The sequence below is a fragment of the Colossoma macropomum genome, unplaced genomic scaffold (assembly GCF_904425465.1).
Source record: "Colossoma macropomum unplaced genomic scaffold, Colossoma_macropomum, whole genome shotgun sequence".
In the NCBI taxonomy this organism is placed as follows: domain Eukaryota; kingdom Metazoa; phylum Chordata; class Actinopteri; order Characiformes; family Serrasalmidae; genus Colossoma; species Colossoma macropomum.
In genome coordinates this window covers 1,247,995-1,274,165 of record NW_023494798.1, presented here as the reverse complement: position 1 = coordinate 1,274,165, position 26,171 = coordinate 1,247,995, and the positions used below count along the sequence as shown (strand labels likewise).

Here is a 26,171-nt window from a genome sequence, read left to right as displayed (position 1 = left end):
AAACTCTTCGGGGGGAATAGCACTGAATTTACAGACTAAAGAAAAACATGTAAATCAACAGGAAGAATTCAAAACACTGGAGAAAACCAATTGTTGACAAACTGTGACTAGCGAACCACAAAACAGAGCGTGGTCTGTTTGAATTCAGCTCTAATGACCGGCCGTCACTTTATTTTGTTAAACAGTGAACATCCACATCCCTCCTAAAGGTGCTGTTCTCCACACAGACAAACAGCTCAGAGCTAACAGACTCTCAGGACTGTCCTCAACATCTGGTGCCAATGAAGCGCAGGAATGCTTCTCCCTCACAATACGTCTGGGTGGCTTCCCTGCTAGCAAAGCCCAGCTACAGAGTTAGCAGAGGTAGAGCACAGACGGCTGAGGACCAGAGGTCCAAGTGCACATTCCTTCCTACAGCACTAACAGAGCCTCCAAAACAGAGCAGATACAGCACACTCTTCTCCCACTGACTGAGAACAGAAAGGGAACATTCTGTCCAATCGCCTGATTGTCTTTACATGTTTGCTATTCACATCTCAGACACATTTTAGCCAAAACCCACAGCCTGACAGACTCAGGCCAACCTTAAAAGGGAAACTCCACTGATTTTTCAAAATTTCTGCATATTTCAGTGGTTGAGACGTAAGCAAAGTCAGTCAGAGAGGTTTGGGGTGAAATGGTTCACTGTAGATAAACTGACTGATTTCTTTACACTGGTGGTGATGGGAACCAGGGGTCACCATGTCCACAACACACATATAGACATTTTATTTATTATGGAAATCCATCAAGTGAATCTACACATTTTTTCGAGCACTATTTTGCCTTACAATGCCCACACACGCACTTTCCCTATTAATGAACGTACAAAACATATTTCAGGCCAAAATTATCATCAATAGCTTTTAGAGGCATTAAACTCTACAGACATCTGGTTCCCATTACCAGCACCACAATTCTGAATGAGTTTTTCTAGAACTCTCTGGAGCATTTCACTTCAAACCACTCTGAATGACTGTCTCAGTTATTTAATTATGTAGAAAATTTACAAAAATATATAGGAATTTTCATTTAAAGCGATAGTTCAACAACAACTACAAAAATAAAGCTTACTTTTCCCCTCTGATCCCAAATGTAGTCGACTGGCCAACGTATGTTTGGTGTCTGAAGGTCACTTCTTTAGTTTAGCACTCAAGCTACAAGGCTAATGTAGCTAACAACTAATGAAAGCAATAAAAGCAACAATTAGCTTTGTGCTAACTGCCTATCTGTCATTACACTCTTATTTCAACCACAGTGAGTCGTTGAAAAATCTCAAACAGACTAAATGATATGGCTGTTAATAGCTCTGAACAACATTAGAGAAAATCCACATCGCGATATTTTAGGTTTTTATGGCAAATTTGACAAATCAAAAATTCACCCAGATGATTAAGTGAAAATAAGTTGGCATGTCCTCTACAGAGAACACACCTCATTTCAACGCACAACTACTTTTTATTTGCTGAATTTAACAAACTGGAACAAAAAACAAAATGACAAACTGTAGCCCTCGCAAAAGTTAGAGCACATTTAATTTTATTATATGTTCTATTTTTTTTCCAATATGTTCAACTCAGCAAATAAAAATATACTGTGCACTAAAATTTGCAGAAAAATGTGACATTTAAGTTCTCAAGTTCCCTGTAGAGGATGTGTCAACTTAGTTTCACTTAGAAAATCTGTCATTTGACCGGGGTCACTCAAATGTTTGCATACACAATAAAAGATTCTTCGATTGGTTAGAGGCACATTTGCCTCTTCCACACTCCCACGATTTAAGGACTGGGAAGGCTGATGTTGCGATAATGGTTATTGAGCGTTGTACTGTGCAGCTCTATCAAGCAGAAAAATCGCCTGGGCGAGTGTATTTCTTCTGGACGGTCTGCTCGGGGAAACTCGCAGCGGATCTGACTAACTGGCCATACATGTTTAACTGAATTCCAGACATGTTTCCCAGACAGACTTCAGTTCATTAACCAGCCAGACACAACAGCACTGCGACTCTCAGGCCTGTTATAAAAAAGAAAACCACTAAATAAACAGTTTTACACTGATTTAATGAGCTATAAAACCCAATGTGATTCACTTTTTAAAAAGATGGTTCTTCGATAAAGAAACCTGTTCTATACAGAACCATGTACACTCAAAAGAACACTTTCCCTGATTAAAGGGTTCTTAGTATCACGAAAGCGTTCATCAGATTGATGGAGAACGTGCTGTAAATGGTCTAATATAGAACCTTTTCTTATTGTTACGATGTGAAGCCTGATATAATAGAAGAACCCTTTTTGGTGCTATATAGAACCCTTGAAGAACCATCTTTAGGAGTGTAGCTTTAGGCACAGTAAAAGGTCAACCCAACACTGCAGTGGTGAAAAAGCTTCTGAGATCACTTTGAGAACTGTAGAACAGGACAAGTCAATTAAACATCAAATTTCAGACAAATTCAACTATTTTGGCATAAATCACAATTGTTTCTAAAGAGACACTGAATATACAAATCTGACTGGAGAAAATGTTTTTAGCTCATTTAATTTTAACAAGTTCCATATTTCAATAAAACCAAATCAATCGGAACTATTATTACTGAAAATTCGATAATCGGTGAATTGATTACATTTCAAAACTGATGCAGTTAAAGTTATTGTTTTTGGCAAATTTTCACCACCTATATGTTTGGATGCACCTAAAACTGCAATATGAGAAACCACTGTGGAAAGACCCCAACAGAACTCAAACACTCTTGGGCATTTCTGACAATTTTCAGACACAGAGGGTCACTGATTACTGTTTAACCAGGCAAAAATGAGTACAAGTACAAGTTGAGCTGATTTTAAAGTTTAGTCCCACATCATATGAAAACAAAACCTACACTGAGCTTTCAGTTCAGGCCTGAAAGGAAACTGGACACAAACTGTAATACACATTTTAACTGCAGCACTGAAAATACATAATACAAATTAAAATACCAAGAAATAAAGACCAGCTGACTAGAACCACTACTGAAGTTCTTCACCATTATTTCCCAGCACTGGATATAAAAATCACCACATCATACTCACATTGCTAAGGCTGCATAATTAGTCCAAGAACTCTCAGCTACAGTTTTGCAAAGACTCTCTACTTCTACAAAGTGAGCTGAAGACAGAAGTAAGACACCGTAAGTAGAAAGTAAGAGATAAGCAGCGTTTCTACAAAGAGAAATTAGCAAACAGGTTATTTTTGTTATTTTTCTGTGACTGTTGAAGCTTCGCGTCCTCACTCTCAGTGTAGAGGGGCTGAGACTAACATCATCGCTGCTGTCTAGCTGAGCTAAAACCTGGCCAGACACCTTCGTCTCTGAATCCAATAAACAAAACACCATTAAACGCTGTAGGTCTCGTCCTTGTTGGGTGATTCATCATAAAAAGGGATGCAGAAACATTTTCAACTTTTTGTTACAAATCAAAAACTGGAACATGTTCATCAAAAGAAAAAACTACCTAATGATCTAAAATAGAACCCATGCCGAAGACGGCTGTAACTGTCATGTTTTCTGTAAGAACTCACCTCTGCAAAGCAGACTGTGTACATGTTTCTAGGGGCAGGCTGACCCTAACCCTAACCCAGGCCACAGACCAAATCAGAAAGCCTGTAAACATAATGGTCGGCTGAACGTCTGCTGGATAGCCTGCATCCGGTCAGAACTGAAGCAGCTTTATTTACGGCACAATTTGCAATAAATTAAAAAATAAACACCGCATTAGCAACAATGGTCAAATCTTGTGTTGAGGTTGTAACGTGAAATGTATTAATCTCACTGAAGGATCCCGTCTTTGGCAACACTTGCGGCTGAAGCCAACAACAATTTAGAGAATCATTTACTCTTCCAGATGAAGTTGCCAAGCAGCATCGCACAACCAGTAAGAGCACCAGAACGTAAACCAGGACAGTGCGCTGACGGGTTGACTGCTATTTTTAGCATTATTACTTTGTAGAGAGCTTAACATGAGGCGACAGAAGCTAATACTGTTAGCATTTATGCTAGCGGCTTCGTCAACTGATTCTGTGTAAACGTAGACATTTGCTTAAATGAGAGTTCAGAACAAAGCAGCATATCAGCCAACAGAGTAAGCTAACTAGCAAGCATGGTAACTAATTAGCTAAGACGCTTTAGAGCCCATGCAGGCCAAATCAGGCCCGCCACACAATCCTATCCGGCCTGCAAAAGTATTTAAATTTTCTATTATTTTTAGCCCGTTTCACAGTGTGCTGCACTACAGTCCCCAGCATGCACTGCAACGTAATGTGCTCCGACTCTCCTGCCCCAACAACAGCCTATGGGACAGCGGTTACACCTCAATTCTACACAATCCCACATCAGTCACATCACCACAATGCATTTCAGCTTCAGTTCAACCAGTATAACCCCTTAATGCCAGCAGCTCGGAAACTGAGCCCAAGTTATGATGAACGTACAGCAATGAAAGGATGCCAGGTGTCCAGTTCAAGCAAACAGGTAGGTTTAAAAGACTGAGCTCCTGGGGACGTTTACATTTAGATTACTTTAAGTGTCCATGTAATCTTTCAAGGTCTACTACAAGTGTCTGTATTTTACCGTTGAGGTTTTTGCACATTTTGAACATAAAATAAAAACACTTTTTCTCTGGTCCACAGATTTCAGATTTTTTAAATGTGGCCCTTTTTACTGGTTGAGTGTGACACCCCTGCTTTAGAGTGACCAAAAAGACCATTTAATAGTGAATCGTAGTTATTATAAACGACTGTCCAGCTGTCTCTTAAGCAGGTGGGAAAAGAACTAGGATTTAAAGCGGAACCGTGAGTTCCGTTGGTCCATGTTTGGGTCAGTTGCTGTTCTTGAAAGTGCAGCGGGTAAACACCCTTATAAAGCAATGTGCAGCTGGTGCACGTTCATGATTTTACGGCAAAAATTAACCACACTAATTTGAAAAGTCATTGACCTGGGAATTTCCGTTAATATCCGGAAGTTTTTCTTCCATTATCTTGGGTAAATAAATCAATCCTGTTGCATCAATGCAGCCCAAACTGCGTTGAAATAAAAAGTATGTTTTTTTTTTGTGTGACTCAACACTGATTTGTCCTATTCTCGGAAAAGTTGCAAAAATAGACTCAAATCTTGAAACTGCACGTCACGCACACATGGCCGCTACTGCTGGAACAAAAGGCTACGCTGATTAACACCAATGCAGAAGCTCAGTGGTTTCCACTTCAATTTTAAAATGTAGCTAATTCACCACCTTCAGTTCAGCGTCCGCTGATACTGCCTTTTGCCGTTTACGAGACCAGACTGGGGTGAGAGGTTTTCAGAAGAGTTTAAAGTGTATAAGAGCAGCAGGTCAGCTTTGGAGTGTGTCAGTATTTCAGAGTATTTATGGGCTTTCCCAGCAAGAGCAGACAGGGCAGAGGTCAAGCTCAGCAAGCATGAGTGGCAATAAGCAGCTGTGTGTGTCTTACAGACTACTGCTCTCTCTACATCAACACACGGTCAGTACGGCAGTGTTATTACACAGAGTGAGCTTCCTGAGAGGGTGATGAACACAAAAACACAGTACAGATTAATGACAAAGCACAGACCGGTCTTTAAGCTTGACAAGATCTCAGAGATACACGAACACCACCCTGTAACGGAACCATCACCAAATTCATAAACAGTGATCATGCACAGCTTCAGCTGTAGTGTCGCTTCTAGCGAAGCGGAATTACGGATGCTTTGTTTCTGAGCAGGTCTGGAAAATAAAAATGATTATTTTTTGAACTGTCGTTGTCACACAGTCAGACTGATCAGCATCCATGTGCCAGAAAGCACACCAGTTCTAAAATCTGTCTGTCTAAATTACATTTTGTGTTAGCGCTTCCTAATTAGCCTGCAGTCAGCAACCATACCCACTTCCAGCACCTCACACCCATTTCTGGTTTAGGCCACACTAGGGGAGGGAGATATGGCCAACATATATCACAACACTTTTAGGCTGCGTTTACACAGCAGGTAAAAGTGGCCCAAATCCGATCTTTGTCCTCAAATGTGACACAGATGTGTGTCTGTGTGAACAGCAACAAACACAATCTGACATTTTCAATTCTGATTTGAGACGCTTTCATATGTGGTACTGAAATCCGATACGTATCTGACCTGCGGCAATGCGACTCAGTCTGAACAGCCAGATCGGAATTCATGCGACATTCGTCATAATGTCGCGCTGCTGAGACTCAAACATTTAGTCTGATGTTTCTGTACCAAAACATTAGAAGAGACTCAAGCCACTCCGTGTTCGAGGAGATTTTAAACGAAACGGTCGAACGCGGCCGGAGGAGACCGAGGCTGCAGCGTCAGAGCATAGTTTAAAGAATCCGAGGACACGAACCAAAGAAGTGGCCGAATAACACGGCCTTTTTACGACGAACTTGAACACATGGGTGAAGAGTCCAGCTGTCAACCACTGGAACTTTATAATAGCTCATGTGATGCTGGCGAAGACGAAACTGAAAGCTGCGGGAGCGACTGGCGTTCGCTGGCTGTCCTGATTGTTTATATCTGGACGAGCCACGTGAAGCTCTGTTCTTTTGCGCATGCAGGTCGGTTTAGGAGCTGATCTGTTCAGACTGATGTCGCACTGAGGTCACATTTAAAAGATAATGTGAACAGCCAAAACAAAAAAGTCGGATTTGGTGAGAAAATCAGATTTGGGCCACTTTTACCTGCTGTGTAAACGTCGCCTTAGACACGGTCACGAAATAGAATTTGTTGTGCCACAGATAAAAAAATACTATAATAATAACGGTAATAATAATAATAATAATAATAATACTACATTTCCAAATACAATGACTTCTATTCAATGTTTTATAAACTGTACTGCACTAAATCCAATTACTCAGGCCTAATTAGGCTCACTTTATAATTAAATGTTGTTATTCAGTGTTCTTTAAGCACTGATGAGATCCACATGCTCAGAAAAGCATTTTGTGATAATCTATCATAATTTATCATAAAGATAAAAGTCATGTCGCCCAGCCCTAGGCCACACCCACTTTTGTTTTTTTAATTTAAAAAAAGATATCTGAAAACAAGTGTCAATCAGAGTCAGTGTCGAAGTCGAGGTGTGTGTGCTGGTACCGAAAAACCCTATTAGCTCAGAGTGTTCATGGGAAAATGAATGAAATGGTTGAATTTTGCGCTCAAGCTATTACGTGGTTAGTTGTTACACATCCAACAAGTAAAACTTCAACCAGCAGCTTTTTCATTTTATGCTGTCTACAGTTTTACTGACTGTTGGTAACTTGAGAAGAGGACATTCAAAAGAATGCAAATAGCAACCGTCTACAGTCAGCTAGGCTAAAGAGAACCATCTATTACTGAACAATTCATAAGAGCAACACTTTGAGCTTACAGTCGTGTACAGTTTGAACTCTCCTGGTCAAAATAAACCAACATCCTCCACAAGGAGGACTTAATTACTGAGTTTTTCTGAATTTATTTCTTTTTTAGTTACTTGCTTAGTAAAAAAATACAATATTTTGTGATATATAATGCAAGATACGTGCCATAACTTTTGCACAGGCCACATTTTATATTTTACTTTTTTCCTCGCATTATGTTAGCAAATAAACAGTAATTGTACTTTAAACTATGCAGAAGGATGTGCTAATCAACAAAACGTGTCATTTGACATCGTATTTATTCACTTACTGAACAGTCATTTACTGTATACTGTATAATGATTCTTTGTGTCCAATATTAATACCACACCATGAAGTAATTAGCTTTCTTTTGTTTTTGCCCACTTAATTATTGGCATGTCCATTATTAGAGGTATTTTGGTAAAATATTCACCAATCAAGCCCTCTCTCCAACGGCGATCATTACAACATTTAAGGTCTACGAAGGGCAAGCCCAGATAGGTAGGTAGGTAGGTAGGTAGATAGATAGATAGACTGATAGATGTAAACACACACACACACACACACACACACACACACACACACACACACACACACACACATACAACAGCACAGCAATTCTACAACTGGTTGACCAGACAGCAGTTGTGGATCATGAGTCGAGCACATGAACAGGCCCCGGAGACGCGACGTGACCTCCTGACTCTAACAGCTTCGCATTCAGAGCCTCAGCAGCAGCCTCAAAAAACAGGCTCCATTTCAGCAGCGGGCCAAAAGCGAACGCAGCTCACATTTCAGACTCACGTGGCGTATTTCAGGGTTCGGAGGGGGCTGCTGTTCTAGCCTCCCGGCTCCCTCACTGAGGCCTGCTGTGGTTAAAAGTTCTATTTGGTGTCTGGCAGATACAGGAGACAATAACAGCACTCGCAGCCCCGTTATATCTGAGCCGTGGAGAGAACAACACCAGAATCCAGGCAAGAGAAAGAAACCCGAATCCCTCAAAAGCAGCACCTTTTTCAGATTCGCTCTCATAAAAATGAACCAGGCAGGATGTTAAAGAGAATGATGTCACTCGTAAACTGAGAAGCTTCGGATGCCCAGGCAAATTTGGCAACAAAAGTCTTTTGAAGTCGGAAATACACTCCTAAAGAGCGCGTGTGAAGGTCACGGCCTTCGTGACCGGACCACCGTTAGCGTTTATTTTTAGAAGAAACAAAAGTAAGAATTCGTCTTTGTGTCTCTTAGCAAGCTCAGCACAGATGTCTTCAGACTTTTTGGGAAAGGTCTAATAACGTTCAGCATTACGACGGTAAAATTATGACAGTTACGATTTAAAATTACGCAAACACTTATCTAAACGCCGTTACGTCAAGCGGCCCCCTGATGATGATATCCAGTGTTTTTCACATACACTGATCAGCCATAACATTATGACCACCTCCTTGTTTCTACACTCATTGTCCATTTTATCAGCTCCACTTACTATATAGGTGCACTTTGTAGTTCTACAGTTACAGACTGTAGTCCATCTGTTTCTCTGATACTTTGTTAGCCCCCTTTTACCCTGTTCTTCTGGATCATTCTCAGCACTGCAGTAACACTGACTCCAGCAGCACTGCTGTGTCTGATCCACTCAGACCAGCGCAACACACACTAACACACCGCCACCACGTCAGTGTTACTGCAGTGCTGAGAATGATCCAGAAGAACAGGGTAAAAGGGGGCTAACAAAGTATCAGAGAAACAGATGGACTACAGTCTGTAACTGTAGAACTACAAAGTGCACCTATATAGTAAGTGGAGCTGATAAAATGGACAATGAGTGTAGAAACAAGGAGGTGGTCAGATGTTATGGCTGATCAGTGTTTCTGCCAAAAACATTTAAAAACGCAGAAATTGCGACTAAATTTAAGCTGAATCAGCAAAGAAGGATCAGAAATACGACATTCATTTCTGCAGGGCAGTAGTGGGTGGTACAGCCTAAAAATTATTCTGAGATGTCCCTTCACTGTTAATAAGCATCAGATTTGAAATAGGAATAACAGGACAATACACAGACGAATGTTCTACTGCGTTCTAACCCTAACAAGATCATAGCAAATGCACATAAAGCACACAGCAGCTTCTCAGTCCAGCAAAAATGCTGCTAAAACAGAGCTGGGCAACATAGCAATATTCATGGCTACTGCGATTAATTATAGCACAAGATGTCACAATACGCTTTTCTGAGCATATCGTGGAAACTGTCGGTACTGAAACACTTCCCAGCTGTATGTTTGATCGAAATGAGAACATAATTAGTGCTGTTTAATTGAATTTAGTGCAGTGAAATGATTAATACAAATAACTAGATTCATAGTTTTTGATAGCATTTTTAAAATGTGATGCTACTATAATAAACTACACTCTTAGCAAAAAAGGCTCTATATAGTATATAGTGGCCTTTTACAATAGTGGGACCCTTTTTGGTGCTATATAGAACCCTTATCAAAAAGGTTCTCTACAGCACATTTTCCATCAGTCTAAAGAACCCTTTCACCATGCAAAGAACCCTTAAATCTTTGTAATTTATACAGAACCATTTTCTTGACTTAAGAACCCTTGAAGAACCGTCTTCAAATATCAGCTTGAAACGTCTGTCGAATCTGTCTACTGTTGATCTTTTTTAACCCTCTACTGCACGAGGAATTAAAAAAAATGGTCCTCGATTTATTTTTTTCGACCCAATTATTAAATAAAAAATAAATAAAATAAAATACTAAGTGTGCAGGGGTCCTTTTGGAGTTTGTTGCCATGAGGTAACATCACACAACAATGGGAAGAAATGGTATAGAGCCGTGTTCCCTGAAGTGGTGAGGCCTGGCTTGTGACTTGCTAAATCCAGTCCACTATCACATAATGTTGCTTCTAGGCAACAAACATATTTCTGCAAACTCTTCCCTTTATTGTTAATCTTATTATTGTCTTTAAACACGTATAAAGTTATTGTAAAGTGAGGAAATTGAGTTTGTTGCCCTGAGGCAACATGGTGCAATAGAGGGTTAAGCAAATATCTGCCAATATCGATATGATTCCGATATAACCGCTTGTTCTGGGCATTCATAATCACAATAAACCTCCTTTTTGCGTGGTTCTCGATAGATTAAGTCAAATCCTACATGACGCAGCACAATTCAGTACCGATCTGATTCCACTGTTAACGATATATGTAAGATAACTCCAACTTTCAACTTTGATCACTCCAAAGTTCTCTCAAAGTTCTCTCAAAGTTCTTTCAAAGTTCTCTCAAAGTTCTCTCAAAGTTCTCTCAAAGTTCTCTCAAAGTTCTCTCAAAGTTCTCTTGTAGTTATGGAGAAGTTGCCCAAATTGCAAAACCGACTCGTCTCACACGCCTGCAAGATTTTCACAAGTCAGGAGAAACCATAAAGCAACAACTGGTTGGGCTCCTCTGGGAAAATTTGTCATGCAAAGAAAGTAGCCGAGCGGACAGGCTTGTGCTGGTTACCTCGGAAACTGAATGGCGAGGAGCGACCCCCTTCTACTCCCACCCCACCAATACGCTGTAGTCCAACCCAGACAGACGCCAATGTTTAATATTTGGGGAGGGCGGGGGGGTAGTTTATTACTCTTGCAATATAGAAATGGCTCATCCAGACAAGGAATTAAGGCAGTATAATCGCTGTTGTCGGAAGAAAATCTCGTATCTCCAAAACTTTACAGGAGAAGGAAAAAACCTACTTTACTTTTAATGTAAGTCAATGGAACCAGACTTTTTTCCAAGTCGTTTTGGGCCGATTCTATTGGTCCATCCTTAAAGAAATTTACACACAATGTAAAGGTCAACAGGCATTTTCAAACTGCAGATATGAGGTTTCAGACAGCAGCGATATGCTGGTTAGGCCAAGACAGGCAAAATGTACTGGAGCCGATAAATTTTGTGACTGAAATATACTGAAAACACATTAAAGGCAGCTTTATAATGACCTGCAGACACTGTATCATTCACACTTTGAACTAATCAATGCTGATTCATCAATGTCGTATACATTTTTAACTGTAACTTCACTTACAGAGGAATAAATTTTAACTGAATAATCGTTACGGCCCTAGTCGGATCATGCAAACTCCTCAAAACACACAAAACACATACGTGCTGGGTTAGGATGTTCACAGAGAACAATAAAACATTACGTGATTGGTCAGAGACTCATTTGCACACTAAACACTTCTGCATGTTAGTGCCCCACAAACAGCTGTCGTGACAACGATTCAGAGGCAATATCTCACGCAGCCCGAGTTCTGGGGTGATGGAAAATTTGCTTAATTTTAACACTAGGCCGATATTCTGGCCTAGAAGCCAAAACACATTTCCGCAAATTAGGAAATCCTTAATCCTGCAGTAGAAACCTTTAGCCTAAAAACATTTCCTCACTCCCTGCCAATTACAAAACCCAGCGTGTTTCACTTCTGACTTTCAAGAAAACTATTTCCCCCCTTTATGCCTTTGGCTGACTCAGGAAAACGCATGAGTAATGGCTCCACTGAAGCACGAAACGTCCGAGCACGAACAATCCAACACAAACACTCTATAGACTCAATGCTCATGATTAGCATCGGGCGCTTAAACTTTATGTAGAACATGATTAAATACAGGCAATGTCTGAGCATTAAGGCTAATAAGGGCTCAGTATGGTTTACAATCTTTAGGTTGTATGTTTTTATGTTGTGACTGATACAAGACGAGGGCAATATGATCATATTTATCGGCACTGTAATAAATGAGGTCATATTATACCACAACAGTGCTCAAAGACTGACCGTGTTTTTTAAAATGTGGCATTACTGTTTTTTTTCCTCCTCAAACCTCAGATATAACTAATTCCTTGCATATCATGTATCAAGAAAAAAGCCAAAGTGTCATGATATCATATACTTTTGCCATATCACTGACCACTAACCCATACGGAAACCAACACGGCCTGTGACCACTGATGAAGGACTAGAGGATGACCAACACAAACTGTGCAGCAGCAGATGAGCTATCGTCTCTGACTTTACATCTACAAGGTGGACTGACAAGGTAGGAGTGTCTAATAGAGTGGACAGTGAGTGGACAGTGTTTGTGTATCTGATCCACTTGTACCAGCTCAACACACACTAACACACCACCACCACATCAGTGTCACTGCAGTGCTCAGAATGATCCACCACCCAAATAGTACCTGCTCTGTGAGGGTCCATGGGGGTCCTGACCACTGAAGAACAGGGTAAAAGGGGGCTATGTAGTGCACCTGTATAGTAAGTGGAGCTGATAAAATGGACAATGAGCGTAGAAACAAGGAGGTGCTCATAACGTTATGCCTGATCGGTGTATATCAGTGTTAAAGGAAAAGACTGGTATATGTAGATTAGTTTTGTTCTGATTGGCTGCCCTGTATTGTGCTTGCAGGCCGAATGGGAGGACGTATGTAAATGGGTTGGCTTTTAATTGCATCACAAATATAATGAATTCAAAACAGGCAGCTTAGATTTCATATATAGACTCTGTGGACTGGAGAATAAATTATGTGTCTCTAAACACTGTTTACAAACAACACCGAACTTAAACATTTGTTCCACGTTTAAAAAGAAAAAAAAACAAACTTAATTTAATAAAAAATTATAACTTTAGGGCTGTACCTACGATTATTTTCATTGTCGATTAATCTTTTGATTATTTCCTCGATTAATCGATTACCTGTTTGGTCTATAAAATGTCCATCAGTGTTTTCCAAAGCCCAAGATGACGTCCACAAACGTCCTTTTTTTGGTCCACATCTCAAAGATATTCAGTTTGGTTTCACAGTGGAGTAAATTAACCAGAAAATATTCAAATTCAGAAGGAATAATCAGGGAATTTTTACTTTTTTTTCTTAAAAAATTACTCAAACCCATTGATCAATTATCAAAATAATTAGGGTATTTAAATTGATAGTCGACACAACACATACTGCATGGGATTAATCTTTCCATGAGCTGATGTGCTTAAATTATAAACACTAAATAAGTATGAAAGAAATCAATGTCCAGTAAACAATCATTTCACAGGTTTGTAGCCACTTGTGCTGCGCAATGCATTATTGGTTAACTGTTATTGTTTCCTTCGAAAATAAATGTTTTATTACAATACTGAGAGTTCATATTCGTCCCACTGGGGCTCCATATTGCATTACTGATGTTTTATCTATATCGTGTAGCCCCGGGCACCAACAAAAACAACACTGTAGTCCAACACGCAGCCTGGACTGAACTGTGTGTACTTAATATTAGGTTTCTTTTTGCAGACAGTTGCAATGTACAGTGCAGCAAACAATGTGGCCAAGACAGAGATCAGATTACATGATTTAAGCCTATCCAAGGATCAAGACCGTGAGCCGAGTACAAGGTACATCATCCTTGTGGCAGAGCCACCTTTCAAAATGATACCAGCACATGTGCAGGTTATATTTTTTCCATTAACACAATGACTTGGACCAAATGCAGGAAAACAAAAGTGAAAAGCCACACAAATGGAGTAATTCATTTCTGGTTCCTTTTGTAGACTAATTACAACAAACGCAAGAGTAACAATATTAGCGTGAGGCTAATTAAAGTGTAACAAATGGCAACAAAGGGAGAAGAAAAGGCAGCAATTTGCAGCGACGTTTATGAAAGCCTCCCAGAGTGATTTACACAGAGCTCGTAAAAAAGCAGATTAAGTCTCGCTTATGTGTATTTTCCAAAGTGAAGGTACTCAACTGTTAACAGCATTTATATACTACTTACCTCCTGCATTCTTTAAGATAAGCTGAGAAGTTTCTGTTTTCTGGCAGGGAAGCAAATGGGATCGTTTTTCACTTGACTGTTGCGCCACAGCAGCCAGGTTTACATCCAGCTGCTGAATTAAATTCAATGACTGAAATGTGCACAGAAACTCGTGAATGAGGCTGCATTACAATCATAAAGAGGACAAAACTCTCTGTGTCACATCTGTAAGGCTCTGTTCACACGGCAGGGAAAACTGGCCTAAATCCGGTCTTTTTCTTCATATGTGACACAGATGTGTGTCTGTGTGTCAGTGTGAACAGCAAACACACACTGAATCTGACATTTTTTATTCCGATTTGGGACACTTTAAAATCCGAGACGTTTCCGATATGCTGCAATGCTGAGTATGAACAGCCAGATCGGAATACATGCGACTTTTATGTCAATCCAGCTCCACATTCTTTATACAGAGAGATTCACTCGAAAGAGGCCCCGAATATTCTGTAATAACTCTCTCTAGGACGAAGCAATCTGAACCAAACAATTCGGTACAACTCGGTATACAGAGTTTCGAACAGGCCCCTGCGTCGGAGCGATGAGGTAGGCGCCGGACAGGCATCGCAACATTTAACCTCTGTTTGCAACTTCCGGGTGCATAACCCCGTACCCCTTCATGTGTCTGGCAGAAAACGGAAATCACTTCCAGCATCGCACGTAATGCAGTCGATTACACAGACGTCAAGGTATGCAGTGTATTTTTTTGGTTCAGATTGCTTCATCCTAACGGGAGTTACATCAGAATATTCAGGGCCTCTTTCAAGTGAATCTCCCTGTACTTTCATGCTCCTGAGACCTTATAAACATCTGGGGTGTTTCTGTTAAAAAAACTAGAAGAGACTTTGAAAGAAATGGTCGAACGTGGCTGTAGGAAAACGAGGCTGCTGCACCAAAGACTACCTGAAAGTCTGAAAGCAAAGTTTGAAGAAATCAATGACGCGGACCAAAGAAGTGGCCATGGTTGAATAACGTGCCCTTCGTACAGCGAGTGTGAACGCATTCTGGGTGAAGCCGAGCTGTGAGTCATCAGAACGAAACGGAAACCTCCGGGAACGTTAAAGTGAGTTTAAATAGTCCTGTTTACTTGGATTTGTGCGGCACAGAGTGAAATGTCAAATACAAAATCACTGGATTTGTAGTTTGTTGATATTTTGTAAAATGTGGCACTAGTTTGTTCCAAAAAAAGAAAAAATAAATATTGTGATACTGTGATATCGTGAAAACTTGCCCACCTCTACTGGGTCAACAGTGAAACTCTTGAAAGCTTGAAATGAACGATCAAAATTCAGAAAATTCGACGTTCATCCATGAGAGCTCAATATCGGTCAATCTATCCTATCAGTCATGTCTCATTTTTGACAACACTGACAGACGAGTAGCCAACAGCACTGGCTGAAAGCAACTATCACACAAGTGCCGTGTGGTGATGGAAGGCAGTTGGTGAAGGTGAAGTTTTAACCTGAGAATAATTAAGGCTCCATCCGGTAGCACCTGTTTTTCCAACAACATCAGTCTGAAGGTGTCAGACGGCCTCAAAGGTCGCAAAGCTTCCGACAAGTTACAACCTCCGGGAGAACACATCCGCCAAGGTGCGAGTGAAAGAGCACGGACGGGTGTTTCGAGGCTGTTACCTGCTTAACAGGATTTAATGTAGCACAGTAGCACTACTGGTATTGTAATATATTTTCGCCATATCGCACACCCCCATTATTACGACAGTTGAAAAAATTAATAATAATTAAAAATTAACAGCATATGTTGAGCATAACAAGCTACTATACACTGGTGGTTGTTTTCAGGCTCTCTATAATCTATAGTCTAAATCTGTTTTTTGTGATCTAGCTGGTCAGTGCTGTAAAAGTACAAGTAACACCCATTCCATATTTAGAAAAGCGCATTGTGGCGCAATTTACCATGATAACGATAACGAATAGTCGCACTGCCCACCCCTGCAATCAGGAAAAAAAGACCACAAAGAACGGTAGAGTTAATCTAATAAGATGACTCATTTACTCCGTGTTTCGTCCGTTTCCACGTCGCAGCAAGGGGCAGAAAAAAAAAGAAACATGAAACAAGAGGCAGAACTCCTAATCTGGTCTTTGTTACAACACCCCCCCCCACCACCCCCACCCACCCATGAAAAGATTCCATTGTGACATTCTGAACTGTGATGAGAGAGAGAGAGAGAGAGAGAGGAGAGAGAGAGAGAGAGAGAGAGAGAGGGGAAGACAGAGAGAGGGGGAGACAGAGAGAGAGAGAGAGAGAGAGGGAGAGAGGGAGAGAGAGAGAGAGAGAGAGAGAGAGAGAGGGAGAGAGGGAGAGAGAGGGGGAGACAGAGACAGAGAGAGGGGAGAGAGAGAGAGAGAGAGAGAGAGGGGAGAGACAGAGGGAGGGAGGGAGAGAGAGAGAGAGGGAGACGGAGAGAGACGGGGGGGGGGAGAGGGAGAGAGAGAAAGAGAGAGAGAGAGAGAGAGAGAGAGAGAGAGGAAGAGAGGGGGAGAGAGTGAGAGTGAGATATTCCGAACAACACTGGAATGCTTTGTTAGAGGGCACATCTGTCTGTCTGTCTGTCTGTCTGTCTGCCCTGACCAGCAAAAAACACATACGTGCACAGACACGCAGACAGTGTCCACATACAAACCACTTGCATGTAAAGGAATCAGGCCTGTAACAGCACACATTATAGATTAGTTATGATTTTCAACTCTGAGGTCAGGACTCGACCCTGGACAGACGGGTTTGGCTGAAAAACTAAGATTTAATTAAAAAACAAAGACTGAAGTTTTGTGTCCTTGTGCAAAATAACAGTGGTAAACAGTGCAATTGAGCCTAAAGGTGTTTCTCTACCGTGTAGTACAGTTCGGCACGGTATGGCTACAAATCCGAACCCACGTTCTGTATCCTTCTTGAGTATCTGCATCCGTTTCCCATCGCACAAGTGTGAAAGTAGGCGGAGCTCTCTTTAGTTCGTTAGGTCACATGATTTCTCTTGGAGATCTAGCACTAAGAGTAAACACTAACAACAGCAGGAACAGCAGAGCAGCCTCAGGCTCTTCTTTACATTTTACTGTGTTGAGTTCTATGTGAGTTCTGTGTAGCTACACTCTCGGAAATAAAGGTACGAAACTGTCACTGGGGTGGAACCCTCAAGGCTCCATCTCAGTACCTTTAGTCAGGGAACATAACTGAACCATAATCCACTGAAATGATATGTTCTAAGCTGTACTGACTCCACACACCCCGTCTCGTCTCCAGGCTTTTATTTTACTGTTCTGTTTTAAAACAAATGTACAAATACGTATTTTTCACCTGATAAAACGTATTTAAGGTTCACAATTGGACCATAAAACCACTGTAGTACCTGTTGAGGGAAGATTTACACTGTTTGTACTTTGATGAACGAGAAATGTACCTGCACAAAACCTTTATTTCTGACAGTGCAGTGTGTTTTTTTCTGTGTTCTTTAAAATAAGATGGTCATCTGACCTCAGAGACATTGTGAGACAATGCTGGGTTGACATCGATTGACCAGTGGTCTGCACTATTTCCAGGTTTAATTATTCATACTATCTAATTATTCCACTCCTCCAATTATTCCGTATTAGTGATCGACCGAAATGAAAATAATTGCCAAAACCAAAATTCAAAACACACTGGGCTGGAAAGAGAAATAGAAAACCATCAAAAGCTGACGATAAACAAAAAAGTTACATAAAATAAAGGTATTAAAATGATTACAGTGTGTGAGCCACAGTCTGAACCATGAAATCAGAGGCCCTCGACAACAGAGAACGGCTGATCATCCTTGGCGATGAATTCCATTCCTTAAGCCGTTTTCAGGTGATATCAAACCTGTCGAGAGGTGTCTCCTCTTGACACTCGATACAGTCATTACAAATCACTTGTCTAATGTCCCTTTTAGGAACCAAGAAATGGTTCTACACTGCCGATATTTTCCCTGCTTATCTGCTGCGACTTTAACCATTTTGTGAATAGAAAAAGTTAAGTAATATCTACTAAAGGCATTACTGGTGGGTAGGATTAAGCTGACCGACTACAGCATCATCAGCCTTCCACGCACAGAAACATAGACAAAGGCTTACAAGGTCTTTCACTGCGACTACATGAGTTTTTAAAAACAAAAAAAGACACAGCTACAGTAACAGTAGATTTTAGGCCACTCCACACAATTACTGATCCTCCTCAACATAAACATGATGAAAATAATTATACCGCAATCTCTTTTTCAAAGTGTTAAATTTTACCCGGTTTTCTCCCCAATTTAGTCGTTTCCAATTCCACCCGCTAGTTAGAACTCCCCCAATCACACGACACCATCAGCGCTAGGAGGGCGAGGCTAACACAGACTTCCTCCAAGACCTGTGAAACCAGCCACCGCATCTTTACGAACTGCCGCTCACGCAACGTCACTGGACAGCCGAACGCGCTCGGAGGAAAGCGCCAACCGCCAGATCTGCTGTGTCAGCTAACAGACGCCTGCGCTGACTAGCATCGCATTAAGTGATGGGGGCAGAAGGAGGGGCCATCATACCCACCCAGAGAGAGCGAGGCCAACTGTGCTCTCTTAGACTCCCGGCTACAGACGGCTGTAGCATCACCAGGGATCAAACACGCGATCTCCTGATGATAGGGCCAACGCTTAGACGGTTGCGCCTGGTCTTAAGTTTGAAATGGGGAAATTTAACCTAATAACAGAGAGCTTCTTAACCAACCACCTGTGGAGGAGTTAGACCAATCAGACACAACCAACTCAAAACAAGCAAAGATATTAATCACAATCTAAATCTCCAGCCCAATATCAATCAGAAAAACAGCAATTAAATGATTTCTCCACATTGTTCATCTCTACTGCAAAAGCCACAATTTTTAGAAACATTATCCTGCAATATTCTTCGCTGTCGAGTTTACAGCGGGAAAATTTAAGCACATGAACTGGACGTCTGGCCACTATACTACATACGAGTTCAAGCCTCACGTACGAAAAAATATGAATGTGCTGTTCTTCTTCGCAAAATAAAAGTCCTGGAGCTTAATGTATATAAAATACACATGTAAATCTCTGTTGTAATATTGGTCAGAAAATTTGCAAATTAGATATTTTCCCCAAATCATTCAGCCCTGCTTCATGGACCGAGCTCAGCAACATGATGACATTTTACCATTATCGCGATCAATTTCGCCATCATGATAAACAATATGCTTCTCAGAAGATACGGTGGCCACACAGTACTTAAAGAGCACTGAGCAACTTCAAGTTTCATTACAAAGAGAGCACAATTAGTCCTGTTAAGTTGCATTTAGCGCAGCAGAGTGTGTAAAATGTTTAATAAAAATCAGTATATTAGTAGTTATTAATTATGATTTATCTAATAATAATACTTGGACATTTTCACGATATGTTTCCCATATCGCCCACCCAATTCATGGAACTGCGAAGTTGCGCAGAATTTATGTTTCACTGAACAGAACCGGTTTAGTGAAGGTTTACAACCAACGTCCAGCCTAAGACACCTTTACCACAATTACTGCATCACTATCATGTGCAAACTAGACAATCAGCCACACAGTTACACACTATAAATAACGCTAATCTGACAGATCATCAAAATCATAGCCTATCACACTAAGATCAAACAGGCTGGGTTTAATTTCATATGACAGTTCGTGAAATAGCAAACCATCTGCATCAGATCAGTGCGGGCCAATGTATCTGAAAACCACATTTAAGAAAGTAACAAGAGCAGCACTGATGCTTCAAACAGGCTTACATTCTTAACATCTACAGTCATATTCCTCCATCAGGCTTCACTCGCATTCTACAAACTCTGACCCAACAGATCCAACAGCAAAGCAGGAGCCGAACTCAGATCAGCACTACATTTAAAACTACTAAGGAACGTTAAATCGACTTAAATCTGCCCACTTTTCCTTTATACTCACTCCAAACTATACATTTTATTCACTGTGTGAAGCTCCATAAAACTCCTGGCACATTATAAACGTCCCGCATGCCTGAGCTTTCAGTGGGTCTGCGGTATTGTCAACTTGTCCTTGTTCCAAAAATGCGCACGCTCCCCACGACGTACTTAAAAGACAATTCGCCTCTTTCAGAGATTATTATTGCGCTCCCATCAATTGAGCAGCAAGTCACGATTTTTTCTTTCATTCCCAAACTGAAGGGACCCAAACAGGAAATACATTCCACATGACCTCAGAGAGAGCGTCGCCAAAAAGCCTAATTCTACAGGCTCGCTACAACGGCCAAGAGCTTCTCGCTCTGTTTTCAGTGCAAAGGGAAAAAAAATGTTGAGCTTTAAAGCTACAGAGAGGGGATCTGCGAACCGTTTACATCGGGGATTTGTTTGGTATTTACATCCAAACTTTATCCCCAGTTTGTTTCTAAAGATAAAGGTACTTTTTGCCTAGACGTGTGAAACCGTCAGCGCTTTAAACTAAGAAATAAGAGGAAAAAGAAGCTCTTTTTACTTTTAAAAGCCAAAGCAAAGGAATCTTTTACACTACTTACAACAAGGATGTGTTTCGCATTTCCGAGGAAAAATCCTACAAGCTGATGGGGTGAAATGATCACTGAGGTCACAACAAACTAGGCAAACTGTTAATCTGGCAAATTATATCAGCAAAAAACATGTTGCATGGGTTTATGGTTTAACTGCTATATGTAAATATGCACACTCACTTAGAACCTTTCTCAGAACAGATTTAAGAAAAAAAAGTTTGATTGGTGAATGAGGCCCGATGTTTAGATGTCGTAAGTCGTCAACATCTAAACATCGCGCCCATTCCTGCCGTCTTAATTATCGTCAGACAAACAGACAAAAAGACTGAAATGTCCACACAAAATCTACGGATGTCTACTTTTATAGTTCAGGTAAAGGCTACATTAAGACGGATCCACTTTCACTTTACATAATCCGCCGACTGAACGTATTTTAAAGCAGCGACAGAGTTTTGACTGCGTTTATATTTGCTTGCGTCCTTTTAAATCTGGGCACATAAAACGTGAGTGCTTCAAGTCTTATTTTGTTCTGGCTGCCCAAACAACAGGCAACTTAATCATGCACAAAATACGTTTTCACTCGCTCTGGTCCATTAGCAGAAACAGTGCATTTAAAACCGAGAGAAAAGAGCACAGCGCTACAGAAAAATCACATTTCTTCATTGTATTCACAGCAATGTAAAGTGATATTTCACAAAAATAGCCCAAAAAGAAGCCAAAAGATATTAAGTGAGGGAAAAAAGTGGACTGGGATCGACTCAAGCTAAAACACTGGCATCTATTTAACATCTTTAAAAACAAGCATTTAGAGCTATTCCTGAATCTCTATTCTAATTTATAGCCATCAAGTAGAGACTGAAGGATCAATCAGCTATGTATCGGTCGATCTCCAGCCCAAATATGTGGCCGATTTGAGGATTCGTTTCTGATAGCACATTAACATCCGAGCACTACTTTTGGCTTAGCTTACACTGCATTAGCTTCAAGACCTACAGCTTTAGCATAAGATAAAAAAAATATAAGACGCAGAGCTACAAAAGCAATCGTATCTCAGCCCTTTCAGCACATTTAAACACCCATCCGTAAAGCAGGAGGACGGTTTTGTCCTGTTAGCCGTGCCGGTTTCGTCGGCTCTGGTTATTTCAATGGTTATGCTAACATGAAGCAACAGAATGTTACTGCTGCACCGTTTAAGGCGGAACAGGATTCTTGGAAAAAGAACCTGACTTCAGCTGCTGAAAGAGTTAAAGGCATGAAAAGAGACTTAAAGAGAACCACTCTGCTCTGTTTCTCCACAGGTGGGCAGCATTAACTCATTTTTGCTGCTTCACAGACTCAGTAGGTCAGTACTGTTGTCCTGTTCACTAACGTTTGTGGTCAGCTTTGCAGTAGCAGTTGAGGTGACAGCTTGCAAACCCACAGCCTAGCTAACATTAGCTACGTTACTTCCTATGTTACTGTTTGCTCTAACGTTCTACCGTGGCATTTGTCCGTAAAATGTTTACGAAGTGTTTTATGGCCACAAAGATCTTAAAAAATTTAATAAATGAAAAAGAAAGGCTGTCTACCTTGGTAATGCATTTCCATTATCTTGGAGGGCAGAGCTTCTGAAGGAGCAGACAAGGGTCCCTCTATTTGTTTTGCCGTAAAGAATCACCTCTGTGCATTTAAATGTGCCACCCAGCCCCGCCCTCGATCGGTATCGGCTACCTTTCAGCACGAACGGCAATCGGTCCGTTTCTACCGTCCAGTTCATATATAACTTCCCCTGCCTTTAATTTCAATGTCACCAGCAGAAGTCACAACAAATATATACACTACATGCTGTGTTACGAGTGACATCCCTTAAAAATGCTGCTGCTTTTGCAATACTAAAAAACTGTCCTGATGCAGTTTTCAGATGGAAAAAAATGTGCATTAGATGTGTTTTTGGCTTTTGACACAGTCATAACGCCTCACCAGGAAATCTAAGCTAAGCAAAATTTATTTTAATGATTCACAAACGATATAAATCATGGATGCACCGATATTTCACGTAACTATTGGTGCCAATCCATAAAAACATCCAAACTGAGACTGATCTACCCGAATATGCACAACGGAGAAATGCTGTTGATTTCTGTGGAGATACAACTGTAGCAAAATGAATAAAATTCCAGAATACAAAATATAAATGTCATCAAATGTTGCTGCGACATATCAGTCAAATCTAATCCAATAACGATTAGGAATTTTTAAAGCAATTATCTGTCGACACAGACACACGTCCCTAAATAAAATTCTAACCAAACTACACAGCAGTTCAAAATTGTAATATTTGTCAAAAGACTTTACATCATGCATTCTGAGCTTTAACGGCACATCCACATAATTACAGAAAGAAAATGGTCCAAACTCTTAGAAGCTTATTAGAAAAAACATTTATAAAATATAAGTAAATATCAAAATCAAAATAAGTAAACTGAACCACACACACCAAAAAAAAACAACAAAACATATATGCATATACATATGTATATTTAAAAAAAGTGTGTGTGTGTATAAATATACATATTTAATATGTGTATGTATATAACATGTTTTATATAATACATTAGGTATATCACTCAAACAATTTCTCCCACATGCACTCAAAGTGGTGTGGGGGGGGGCAACAACTAGTGACAGCTTTTGTTTACTTCCAACGTCACCACACAACCGGTTTCCTCATTCCTCAGTTACGTCACCGGAATTCAATTCGGAAACAATAACCTGCCAAGTTCACATCTTCAGCTACCAGCCAAAGAGCTTTTAGACTCCTGAATGTCACTCTAAACTAACCAGGTTGACTTCAGTGCATTTATACACCGAAGACAGACTGTAGGAGTAACACTGATACACAATACAACCAAAAGTATTCAGACAGCCCTTCTAATTAACAACCACTGCTGCTTTAAGTCGCACCCACTGCCGATACAAGCGTCCAGTTGTGCACAGCTTGTATAATGTATCACAGATAAGCACTGTCCAGCAGAATGGGAAGCTGTGGAGCAGCCTAAGGTCACCATGTCCAAGGCCAAGCAAGGACTAGAGTGGTACGGCATTGGGCTGTGGAGCAGGGGAACTGCGTTCTCTGGAGTGATGGAGCTTCACACAGTACCTCTGGGATGAGTTTGTGATCCAGAACTGACCATCCAACATCAGTACCTGACCTCACTAATGCTCTTGTGGCTGAATGCAATCAAATCCTCTCCGACATCTAGTGTACAGCCTTCCCAGAAGAGTAATCTCACCATTTCAGAACAAACACTAGAAGAGCAGGTGTCAAACTTTAGGACATTCAGAGCAATCCGAAGAGAAATATGACCTCTTGTTAGGTCACACGACCCAGGCTGACTGCTGTGTCGTTTTGTGTGCCATATAGCTCCAGATCAACAACGCTAGCACTGATCACAGATCTACAAAACATCTGCAGCTTTGGCAGTCTGCTCCAGCCCGGTTTCATCGAAACTCGCGTAGCAGCATTCAAGCCACTCTCCAGCAAATCTGCACGGTTAGCCCTTTACAGCCATGAAACACAGGTCTCGCTGCCTGACTGAACCCTGTGGTCCCCCAGACTGCCTTCCTGCGGCTCCGTGTCCAGCTTAAAAACAAACAGACTTCATTTCAATGTGACCCATCGACAGGAGCACCTCATACCCACCCAGCGAGCTGGAAGGAGTGAAGGTAGCGACACTGACGCTGGTTAAATAAGCGCAAATACGGTTTAGCGAGCTGGGAATGACCGCTAGGAGCTCTGCTGCAGCTCCTAAACCACATATTCCAGTTTTGCTGCACACTTACTGTGATAATCGGATTCAATTAGCTTACCAAGTCGTGACTAATCCACGTTTGTGCTCCCAAGCAAAAAAATATACAAGGCTGGTCACCTTCGGGCTCGAATTTTTCCGTTCCACCTTAAACCTCAGGCGACAGAACGTAAATGCTGCACCACTTAAGGTGGAACGGGACAATTCGAACGAGAAGCGGGCGAATAGGAAACCAAGCAAAAAAACACAGCAATAAAAATCTCGGTTTTAGTCAGACAAACGCTGGAAATGCACCTCGAGCTCTCCGGGCGGGTAAAATGTGCTGTTTAAACGCCCTCTGAGTGAAAAGTCGTACGTTACGCAGCGGGCAGCCGTTGGCTGAGGGAATCTCCTCAGCGTTAGCTACCAGGCTAACACGAGCTAATGCTAGCCGCGGTTTAGCCCCGCCGCTTCGACACACGGTGTAAAAACACGAACGGAGCCTGAAACGAACCTGTCTGTCCGCGCTGGGCGAGCTCGGCGTCAGTAGCGATGGCGTTTACAGCGTGTAGTCCCCGCTGTCCCGGTTATTAGTCGATAAAAAGCAGCGTTGGTGCTGAGAGGAGCTGCTGCTGATCGCATCACTCACCAGCTGTGGGACCCACACCCTCCTCTCTCTCTCGCGCTCTCGCTCGCTCTCGCGCTCGCTCGCTCTCTCTCTCGCTCTCTCGCTCTCTCTCTCACACACACACACACACACACACACACACACACACACACACACACACACACACACACACACACACACACACACAGGGAAATGACGAGCCTCCATATCCGCTCTCTGTGTTTATTTATATATTTAGCGATATATTTATTTACCAGCTCTCAGTTTCATCTATTTTCTACAGTATTTACTCGATTTCTTTGTTTTTAAAGATTATAAAAGGCAAGAATTTTTTTTTGTATGAAACTAAGAGCTTCACTACAGCTGATTGAATGAATAAATAAATAAATAAATAAATAAACGGAATTTGATATTGGATTTAATGTAAAAATCTGTTATAAAAATACGAAGACTATTTGCTTATTTTTGTATGTATTTTTATTTATTTACATACCCTCAGTTACACAAGTTTTCAAGTATTTATTCGATTCCATTTTTAAAAAATACGTATACTATTTGTAAATGAATATACATTAATAAATAAAAATAATAATAAATAATAAATAAACGGAATTTAATATTGTAATATTAAATATACGAAACTACGAACACCATTTGTATGCTTATTTATTTATTTATTTATCTACACTACCTACTCTCATTACCTACCCTACCCTCGTTACCTACCTAGTTTAGTTCTTAACTATATGTGTGTGTTATATATATATATATATATATATATATATATATATATATTTATATATACACGTTCATTCATATATTCATACATTCATATATCTGTTAGATATGTACATACAGACATACATATACATATTTCAAAATAAAAACATAAAAACCTGAACTCGGTCTATTTATTTATTTATATTCCTCTTTA

At 40.7% G+C, this 26,171-nt stretch overlaps 1 protein-coding gene across 3 annotated transcripts in view; it reads right to left on the bottom strand.

Annotated features, from left to right (window-relative positions):
• The window catches only part of LOC118817723 (granule associated Rac and RHOG effector protein 1-like), a 76,974-nt gene extending 51,671 nt beyond the window's left edge, over positions 1-25,303 (bottom strand). For all 3 annotated transcript variants that reach the window (XM_036584601.1, XM_036584603.1, XM_036584604.1), the window contains exon 1: positions 25,124-25,303. The gene's annotated coding sequence lies outside the window, so the exon portion shown is untranslated. The remainder of the gene's footprint in view (positions 1-25,123) is intronic.
• Positions 25,304-26,171: the final 868 nt, after the last annotated feature.